The sequence below is a fragment of the Hemiscyllium ocellatum genome, chromosome 14 (genome assembly GCF_020745735.1).
Source record: "Hemiscyllium ocellatum isolate sHemOce1 chromosome 14, sHemOce1.pat.X.cur, whole genome shotgun sequence".
Classification (NCBI taxonomy): domain Eukaryota; kingdom Metazoa; phylum Chordata; class Chondrichthyes; order Orectolobiformes; family Hemiscylliidae; genus Hemiscyllium; species Hemiscyllium ocellatum.
The window spans coordinates 79737140-79746966 of record NC_083414.1 but is presented as its reverse complement, the minus strand read 5'-3'; the positions used below and the strand labels follow the sequence as shown (position 1 = coordinate 79746966).

The window sequence follows — 9827 nt, the reverse complement described above, 5'->3', positions numbered from 1 at the left end:
ACATGTTCGTAATGATAGTTTGGATATGCAGTTGGAAGCTCATCACTGATGCAAATCATTCTCTACCTCCCAATCTGCCAAGCACATGCAGGTCCTGCGCCTCCCTCGTTGACATTCTCTAAACACCTGACGCCTGAAAAAAGAAGGCCTCATCATCCACTTGGGACCTTGATGCCACATGGGATCACCAGTTTCCTCAATCACCCTTCGCTCACATTATTCTAGTTTCATGACTCCAACTCAGCATTGCCCTTATGTGCTGAACATCACCTTTACAACCTACCCGCTCCACCTCCTGTCAGAACTCGCATCTTATTTTCCACCTTTGTCTGCTCATCACTTTCTCAGCTATCACGCCCCCAAATTCCCAAACCACCCATTTATCTCTCCGTCCCCACGGCCACAAACCTCATTCTTGATGAGGTGTTTATGTCCGAAACTGCAATTCTCCCGCTCCTCGCATGCTGTCTGAGCAACTGTGTTTTCCATCGCCACACTGTCGACTCTGAGTTCTGGCACCTGCAGTTCTCACTTTCTCCGCGGCTCAGTTTTGTGCAAAAGTCACATCATTGAAAAAGTGCAGTTTCTGTGGATTTCTAAGTTGTTAATTTCATTTGCTCAATCGGCTCTAGATGGAGTATTGAGTGTCTTTCTGCAATTATCATTATGGCAGGGATGTGACAGCACTGGAAACTGTGCAGACCAGATTTACCAGGACATTGTCTGTTCGTAGAATTTCAGTTATGAAGATTGTTTGGACAGACTGCGCTGTCACAAAGATGCTCTCTTTTAAAAAAAACAACGAGCTGTACTTTTCCTCAAGGATTATGTGTCTTGACGTTGTTTTTTATCAAAGGCATTGTAAATCAGTTCAGGCTCTGAATCAGATGAAGTGTTATAGTGATGTAATTCTTCACTGTGAGGCCTTTTTTTTTCTCCATCAACAGCTGAGGCCTGTGGCCAAAGACTCTATGTTTTAGAAATGAACTGTATAATCGTAAAAGAGTGGTCAATCTGGAATGCTGAATTCCAGTTTTTAGATCCTTCAGCAGCGGTGGTGCACTAATTAATAACTTCTCTTCTTCTGCCGTTCTAATTTTTAACCGTAAGATTCTGTTTCATTTTCACTGTGTTTAAGGTGCTTTTTTTCGGAATGTTGTGTACTTTCAGAACGACATAATTCAGTCTATTTTGGAAGGACTAAGTTCTGTGGGTATTCTATTTTTTTTTTATTTTTTTATCTGTGATTTTGTGATTTTTTATAATTAGCTAATTGGGTAATTATCACTGTACACTTAACGAAAAAGAATAGAATGTTACGATCTGGGTTGTCTGCTTAATAACATTTTGAATGATTTAGCCTAGCTCATAACAAATTGGAAGATAGTTTTTGGATTGTCGTGGACAGTTCTTGGGAAAGCATGTCTCATTTAGGTACAAAGGGTTGTTTGACTATTTACGATGAAAAGTTGGCATTTTTACAAAAAACTGATTCAGGCCAGGCTTCTGGAATAAGCAAAAATGCTGGGGTTGTATTTGCCTCTTTCTGTGAGAAAAGGAGAGGTCACTCCCCGCAGTAGCTCAGCATTTCACCCAGCTGGAAAATTCATGAGAATTTGCAGAGATGTTTAAATTTTAATTGAATATGAAGCAGCTTGAGTTAGACGCGAGAGATAAGGAAAAGAGACCAGATTTCAAACAGGGTCAGGTACGATTCGAAGAAGAGAGAGCACAAGAGCAGAGAGAAAGGGAGACAGAGATTGAACTTCAGAAATTGGCAATTACTAAAGGAATTCACATTAAAACGCTGGAGATAAATGCTGAAGATAAGGTTACACTGGAAGAGCATATTTTTAAAACGACAAAGAGCAGCTGAAATGGCTGATTGTAATGAACTGATCCATAAAACAAGGTTGGGCTTCCAGAATCATTTTACGCCTGCGGGAAAGAAATTGGGCAAAGAGAAATCCTCACGTGGAACGGGAAAGTTAAATCTCTGTTAAGATCACGAGGATAACGTATCACAGGGTATATAGGAAAACCTTGAAGGGAACAAGATCTGAGGTTTTCATTGCAATACAGTAGGCCACATGAAATCAGTATTGGAGAACTATGGAAAGCACTGTAAAATCAAATGCAGGAAAACAAAACAAGCCTGGATGTTTTGTTGGCATGGTAATAGAAAGCACAGTGGAGGCTGGAAAGCTTCATCAGAGTGCACAAACCGATCAGAGGTTGGTAAGGGGGAAGTGCCATGTCTGCTTGAAAAATATACCTGCAAAGTTAAAGGTTATTTACCTTGGCGAGGAGTAGCAAATAGACAGGTAAGAGTATTTAGGGACACAGGATCGTCTCAGTCTGTGATGCAGAAGGATGTTGAAATATGTACTCCTGAAGAACTATGTGTACAGGAATTCATGGTGGGACGAAACATTGCTCAGTGATGTACAGTGAGGCTAGAGTGGGCAGAAAAGAGTGGGGAGTTTGTAGTGGGAGTTCTGGACAAACTCTCAGCTCCAAGAAAAGAATTTGTGCTTGCAAATGATATAGCTCAATCACCGGTTAGCCTGCTCCATACTCCAGTTGAAAAGCCAGTCGAGCTGCAGGCAAGACTAGCAATGCAGGACGTTGATCAAGGAATTTTCCCAGATTGTGTCTTTACGCGATCACAGAGTCACAATCGAAAGCAGGAGAAATCAAAAGGCACGGATTAGGAAGCTGAAAAATGATTGGATCCATTTATGTTAATTAGTACTTATTCCCATCTTTTATTGAATGTAGGGAATCTACACAATGCATCAAGATTACAATGTTTTTAATATCAAGTAAGTTGGACACAGCAGGGGACAAACGTTAAAAATGCAAGCATATTCAGCTCAGCTATGCTGCTCAGTTACAGCAGAAAGATGAAAAATTAAAACACTTGGATCAGAAGACATATATTCGGAAGGAGAGTGAATGCATCCCTGTGTGATATTACTTAGCAAATGATATGTTAAGGAGGAAATGGAGACCAACATATATTCAAGTATGTGAGAAATGGGCAGGATGGTTTTTTTTCTAGTAGGGTACAGAAAAGTGGTGCTGCGAGTGCCACATGTGCCAAAAAATTGGATGTCACTTAGGCGTGAGGAAAACGGAGGCTAAAATACAAAGACATTTTTACTGGCCTGGATTGCAGATGAATGTAATTGAATTTTGCCTGACGTGTCATACATTTCAAACCATGGGAAAAAATAAAGCCTGCACCTTTAATACCTGCTGCAGCGTTCAAGGAATCTGTCTTAATTGTCTTGATGCATTCTGTAGGTTCCCTACATTCAATAAAAGATGGGAATAAGTATTAATTAACATAAATGGACGTATTGACGAGATTTCCAAATGCTGTTCAATTCTGCAAGATGACAGCTAAAAGGATTGAGGAAAAATTACGATTAAAAAAAAACTAAATATAAACTACTATCAGAGATACAATTAGATCAAGGGTCCAACTTCACATCCAACTTTCCAGGGAGTATATAGATAGCTTCGGATTAAAACGAATCAAATCCACTGTGTACCATTCAGAATCACATGGTGCACTGGAAAGGCGACGTCAATTATTAAAGACTATGTTGAGGTTTTATGGGTCGGAGTAGCCAGATTATTTCCATAAGGGAGTTGCGTCAGTGCTGTTTGCGATCTGAGATATATCGAAAGAATCCACAAAACTAAGATCATCTGAGACCAATTTGGGGCATAAAGAAAGGGGACCATTAAAATTTAATAAGGAAATATTAATAAGTCAGGTTACAGAGACCACGCATTTGGACGATGTATCAAATTTTAGAATTGGACTAAATAATGTGGGAGAGTTGTCGAGACAGCACTTAAAATTATCGCAGCAAATGGTGAAGCAGGAAGTGTATGAGAAACAAAAAAAATCAGAATTTTGCCACTGGGAACAATGTATTTATTTAAATTTCATTAATTGGTGAAACTTTAAAGCAAGGTTTCGAAGACCTTATCAAATTAAGAGGAAATCGAGTGAGGTTAGCTACTTGATAGGAACTCCTGGCATGAAGGAATCTCACAGAATGTGTGATGGGAATATGCGCTAATGGTATTTTGGCAGAGAACGAACGCAAGGGGAGAATGTGTTATTGAATACAACACACTGGGAAGAACCAATTTCAGCGAATTCTGCAACGGACGTTCCTGCTACAAAATTGGACAATGCAAAAGTTGTCCAATATTGTTAAAGTTATTCAGTTCTCTTCCAGAAGAAAATCGTAAGAGTTATTACTCTTGCATGCTGAAATAAACTGGGAATTAATAACCTATTTGTAGTTGATGTAAATATAGGAGTTGCTGTTCTGATTTTGTTACATCCTTGCAGGCATAACCCTATAAAGTTGGTGCAATTTTATAAGGAGATGTCACGGATGTTCCAAGATGGCATAACCAAAGTGAGTTTCAATGAATGGAGTTCACCCATCATCATGGTGCCAAAGTCAGGTAAGACCCAAAAGTTATGTGTGGACTATCACAAAGTCAATGTTGTTAGAAAGACTGGTGCATCTACGCATCTGTAGTTGGAGGACTATGTGGAAGAGATTGGAAGAGCAACTTACATTTCCAAGTTGGAATTCCTCAAAGGTTACTGACAGTAAACTTTGTCGGAAAGATCAAAGGCAATTTTGTAACGCCAACTGGACTGCATAAATTTAAAGTAATGCCGTTTGTGCGAAAAAGATTTCACTCGTATTTCAGAGGTTAACGGACAAGGTAATTGCTGGATACACAACAGTTTGGTGTGTTGTGTGCCTGGGACATTCAGTCTCTCATGAATTGAATATTTACAGAATTTCTCGGGCTTGTTTGATCGAATACGGAGTCAAACTGATTTGTAAACCTAACTGAAAGTATATCTGCCAAAGCCAAAGTCACCTTCCTGGACTATGTCGTTGAACACGGACAAATAGCCCCACGGGATGTGAAAACGAAAGTTACGGGGTATTTTTATACATTGTTGACGAAGAGAGCAGTACAACGGTTTACCGGATTGAGTGACTTTTTCTGAAAGTTTGTGCTGACTGTTAGAAGTGGGACTGCTCAACTCACCGAATTGCTCAAAACAGGCAAGAAATTTCAGCGAACACAAGAATTTCAAAATTTATTTGACAGCCTAAATATTTTGTTAACCATTGCCAAAGTATCAGCCACACACAATTACACGAAGGTTTTCAGTGTGCCAGTGATGTGAATGTCTCTCATCTTCTGCCCCTCTAATATCGACCTGTAAACCAGTTTCATTTGTATTCTGTTTATGGGGTTTAATTATCAGGACTGTTGTGTATTTTTTTGAAAAGCATAAGTAAGTCTACTTTAGATAGCTAAGATCTGTGGGTATTTTATATTCTGTTCATTGTGTTTCGTTCCTTAGTTTTGTGAATAATTTTCTCTCTGTTTTCAAAACTGGAAGTCAACCTAGCTAAAGTATTCTAAGTAAATCTTACTACACACTCACCAAAACAAACAGCGACGTTACACTCTGGATTTCCTGCATAAGAATGTTTTTAGTGGTCTGGCCTAGGCAAAACGGGAGTTATTATTCTCAGAGCAAAGCTGAATGTGAGGAGACATGATTGACGTCTACAAAATAATGAGGAGCATGGAATTACAGATTGAAGGAAACAGTTACTCTTGATCGATCATCAGGGTTTGTAGATTTCAGACAAGATGCAGAAAGCTTTGAATAGATTTGTCGGAAAACTTTATCAGTCTTCAGGTGGTAGACTCTGGAACTCACTCTCTATAAAGATTAGTTGGACATTGAACTTTCCATTCTTCTCTGAATGCATGGGCCAAGGAAAAAAATGCTCAAAGCCGAGCATTCCCGCGAGCAACAGTGATGTGATCCGTGGCTTTGTGAAATGGAAAGGTACCCACGACCAACGTGTGCGACTATTCGGCTTCCTTCCTGTGATGACACTGGAATATTGACCCTCAGCTTCACGTGGACATTTAATGAAGGCATTCTTATTCCTGCAGATTAAAAACTCACACCTTATTTCGGCTGAAGAGAAATCAGTTTTCAAAGCGTAATAAATGCCTGCATTTCCCTCGAGCCAGGTAGGACTCGAACCTACAGTCTCCTGATCCGTAGTCAAGCGCGTTATCCATTGCGCCACTGGCCCAACGAACAGCCCACTGTATAAGAGCCGTGATGTTAGCACGGACATGATTAATAGCAGTGATGTGCACGAATTGAACAAGCAACAAAGATAATCACTGTCACTGCTTCAGTCCAATCTTCACCACCTCTCGAAGCAGGTTTTTGTTCCAAAAAAAGGACACGGATATCCATTATTTTCGTATCTGAAACATTTACAGCAAGGTAAGGGACAGAGGTGTTCATGGGGTACACTTTCCCATCAATCCAAACCTTTCCATTTCACAAAGCCACGGATCACATCACTGTTGCTCGCGGGAATGCTCGGCTTTGAGCATTTTTTTTTTTGAAACTCCTTTGCCCATGCATCCAGAGAAGAATGGAAAGTTCAATGTCCAACTAATCTTTAGAGAGAGTGAGTTCCAGAGTCTACCACCTGAAGACTGATAAAACAAGATAAAACTGAACCAGGAATAGCGGCGGCTGACTGGGGTCTGTTTCTGGGAAGAAGACTCAGACTCTCTTTGGCTTAATTGGCGAGCCCAGAGCCACTGTTTTTGGGTCCAGAGTCATATAATGACCAAACATGGAACCTCTAACTGTGCTCTAGCACCTGGTGCTTCCCTCCCCTTTCGCCCTCACTCGCCAACTATCGATTGAAGACGACAACATTTCGTTCCAATGATCACTCGCCACAAGCATGCTCTCCAATCATATTAACCCTGTGCATGCTGCAGGACCCATCCGAACTGATGATGTATAATGCCCAACAGCGTAGAAGAGGCAGTTCTACATGACCATGCTGTAGGCATTGGTGCTCCAACCAATCAGAGAAACTCATGGGCGCGCTGGGGGCTCTGATCAATCATAGAATGCTGTTGGGCTCAACTAATCTAACCAGAACTTCCACATCCCAACGCTCAATCAAACTTCGCTTGAAAAATTCTTCCAGTTCAAAACACAATTGTTAATGATGACTCTGTTCCCTTTCCCGCAGGTGAAAGTGAGGGCTGCAGATCCTGGAGATCAAAGTCAGCATGAGAGTGGTGCTCATGCGGACGTCTTCTACCCCCATCTAAAAAAATCAGCAGACAGTTCACCACAGTTTTCTATGAACAATTCTATATGAACAATTCTATTTTATATTTCCTGAATGAAACACATTTGTTTTTCACGTGGCACCTCATTTTGTCTGGTATGACCGTTTGCAACATCTGTCACACAGCTTTAAACGGTAATCCTGTCAGTACTGAATTAATTTACGAAACTGTCGCATGGCAAACTGAAAGTGTGCATACCTTTTAAAGATGAGGAAATATGTCTGAATGTCTGAATGTGACTTGGATATGCTTACTGGTGACTGGAAGCGGTGGAAAGTATACATTCTTTTCCACTTTCACCAATATTCCATCTCACTGAACTCCACAACTTGCCAGCAAAATGCAGGACATTTTCTGTCGCGACCCTCTGGACCAGAATTCCTTGCATCCCAACATTTGCCCAGAAAACACCACTCCATAAAATCACAGAAGTTGCGGCTTTACCACCTGGTAGGGCACCACCAAGTATTGCATGCAGCCCTGGTCACTGAATTTTGGAAAAACGTGAAATCTCTGGAAAGGGTTCAAAGGAGGTTTACTAGGATGATGACAGGTGTGAATCGAAAGTCTTACGAGCAAAGTCTGAGGAGACTGAGGTTGTTTTCGTTGGAGAGAAGAAGGTTGACAGGTGACTTAATCAAGATTTATATGATTATCAGAAGGTTAGATAGAGTGAAGAGTGAGAGCCTCTTTCCTCAGATAGGGAAGGCCAACACGAGGAGCTACAGCATTAAATTGAATGCCGATTGATTTAGGACAGATAACTGTGCTAATTTCTTCACACAGAGAGTAGTACGGGAGTGGATCAGCCTGCCTGCAACAGTCGTAGACTCACTGAATGTGAATTGGACAAAAATACGGATAATAATGTAACGATGAAGGTTAGATGGGCATCATATTTTTTTCACAGGTCAGTGCAAAATCGAGGACCGAAGGGCCAACTGCACTGTAACGTTCTAATGTTTAAGCTAGAGGACCTGCTGGGTTACCATACCTCTCCTCACTGTGTGACTTTCCAGACACTGTTTTTAGTGATTTGTCAGCACTACTTTCAATCCAGGCAACTGTATTTCCTCCTCTGAATTTTATCACTGCACAATGGGGAGAGAAAAACAGAGTCAGTGACAAAGCTGAGATCACCGACGTTCTGTATGGAATCAACAAAAATTATCTTGATCTTCCTGTCTCCTGTGACTTCAATATTACACGGTGCTCCCAAGGCACTATTTCAGACTCTGGTCTGCTGCTGTGCTCCTTCAAGGCACAGCACAAGCTGGAAGAACGGCACCTCATTTTCTACTGACAGACTATGCAGTCTTCAGGACCCAGCATCGAGTTCAATCATTTCAGACCCGTCCGCCTTCTTTCACATTCCTTTCGCACCCGCATGTCCCATTAGTTTCAAAAACGGATCATTGGTCTCGAAACATTAACTCTCCTTTCTCTCCATAGATGTAAAATAGCTGTTGAGTTTTGTTGAGACATTTTGTCTTTTCTTCAGAGAACGTTTTTCCATTGAAGGTTGCAGGAAGCGTCTGATTCCAGGAGAAGATGTTCTGAGGAGATGATAAGAATGACAAAGGGCTGGAACATTTCCACTGCAAAGGTAGTCGAGCCAGCCTGGGGCTGTTTATCCAAGTGCAGAGAAGGCTGTGTGAGAAACTGATTAACGTGCACATATTATGAAGAAGAGAGATATGTGTGACAGAAATAAGCATGTTTTGGGAAGTAATAATACGCAGTAGCATAGATTAAAAGCAAGAGACAAGCGATTAAGCGGAAATTTAGAATAAATAATTTCAAACAGACAGTGGTATTTGTCTGGACTTCACTATCTGAAAGTGTGGCATAGCTACATGCCAGTAGAATATTTCAGCAGTGTGTAGACAAACCCTTGAATAGCGAGAGCACACTTGGATCAGCACTTGGTACTGGAAAGCGTGACGAAGTCAGACCTACGTGAGATGGGAGTCCCGAGGCAAAGGCAACCCTGTGTGCTTAAAAATGCCTGCTTGCGCGGCTCTGTGGCGCAAGAGAAAGCCCGGTGGATTTCCTCGTGATTGCTGAAGTTGACATTCCAAGATGATCGATATGCGTCTCAGCAGAATCGTGGTTTAGTTCTTGGTTTGATATGTGATCAGACCAGACTCGGCTGCTCTATTGCAAAACCTGCAATATGGGAGCAGGAACCCAAATGCCTTGAAACGGACCTTCTTTATTCGCACAAATGAACAATTTCGATGTCTATTGAAGATAGAGCTCGATTATTATATCTGTTAGCCAGTAGGAAACACGATGATGTTGATAGTCTGAAAAAAAACATTAACATACTGGCTCTGCCATGATGATATCGAATGGCGGGGCGGGGCAGGAGCGGTGTGAAGAATGGCCTTCTCATGTTCCGTCCTGACTGGGCTGTTTCTGGCCCAGGTCTTTAAACACTAACATAATGAGGGCAATGTGAATCTACATCAAGAAATATTAAGGTCTCACGTGTACCTCGCTGCCCTCACAGCTGGATTAGACAAATCCTGTCGCAGCTTCAGATCAGAAAGTGGAGATTTCTGATTGCT

General features: G+C 41.3%; 1 non-coding gene across 1 annotated transcript; it reads right to left on the bottom strand.

Annotated features, from left to right (window-relative positions):
• Positions 1–6106: 6106 nt before the first annotated feature.
• Positions 6107–6179, bottom strand: trnar-acg (transfer RNA arginine (anticodon ACG)). Its single transcript has one exon. It is a non-coding gene; the product is annotated as a tRNA-Arg (tRNA).
• Between the last annotated feature and the right edge of the window lie 3648 nt (positions 6180–9827).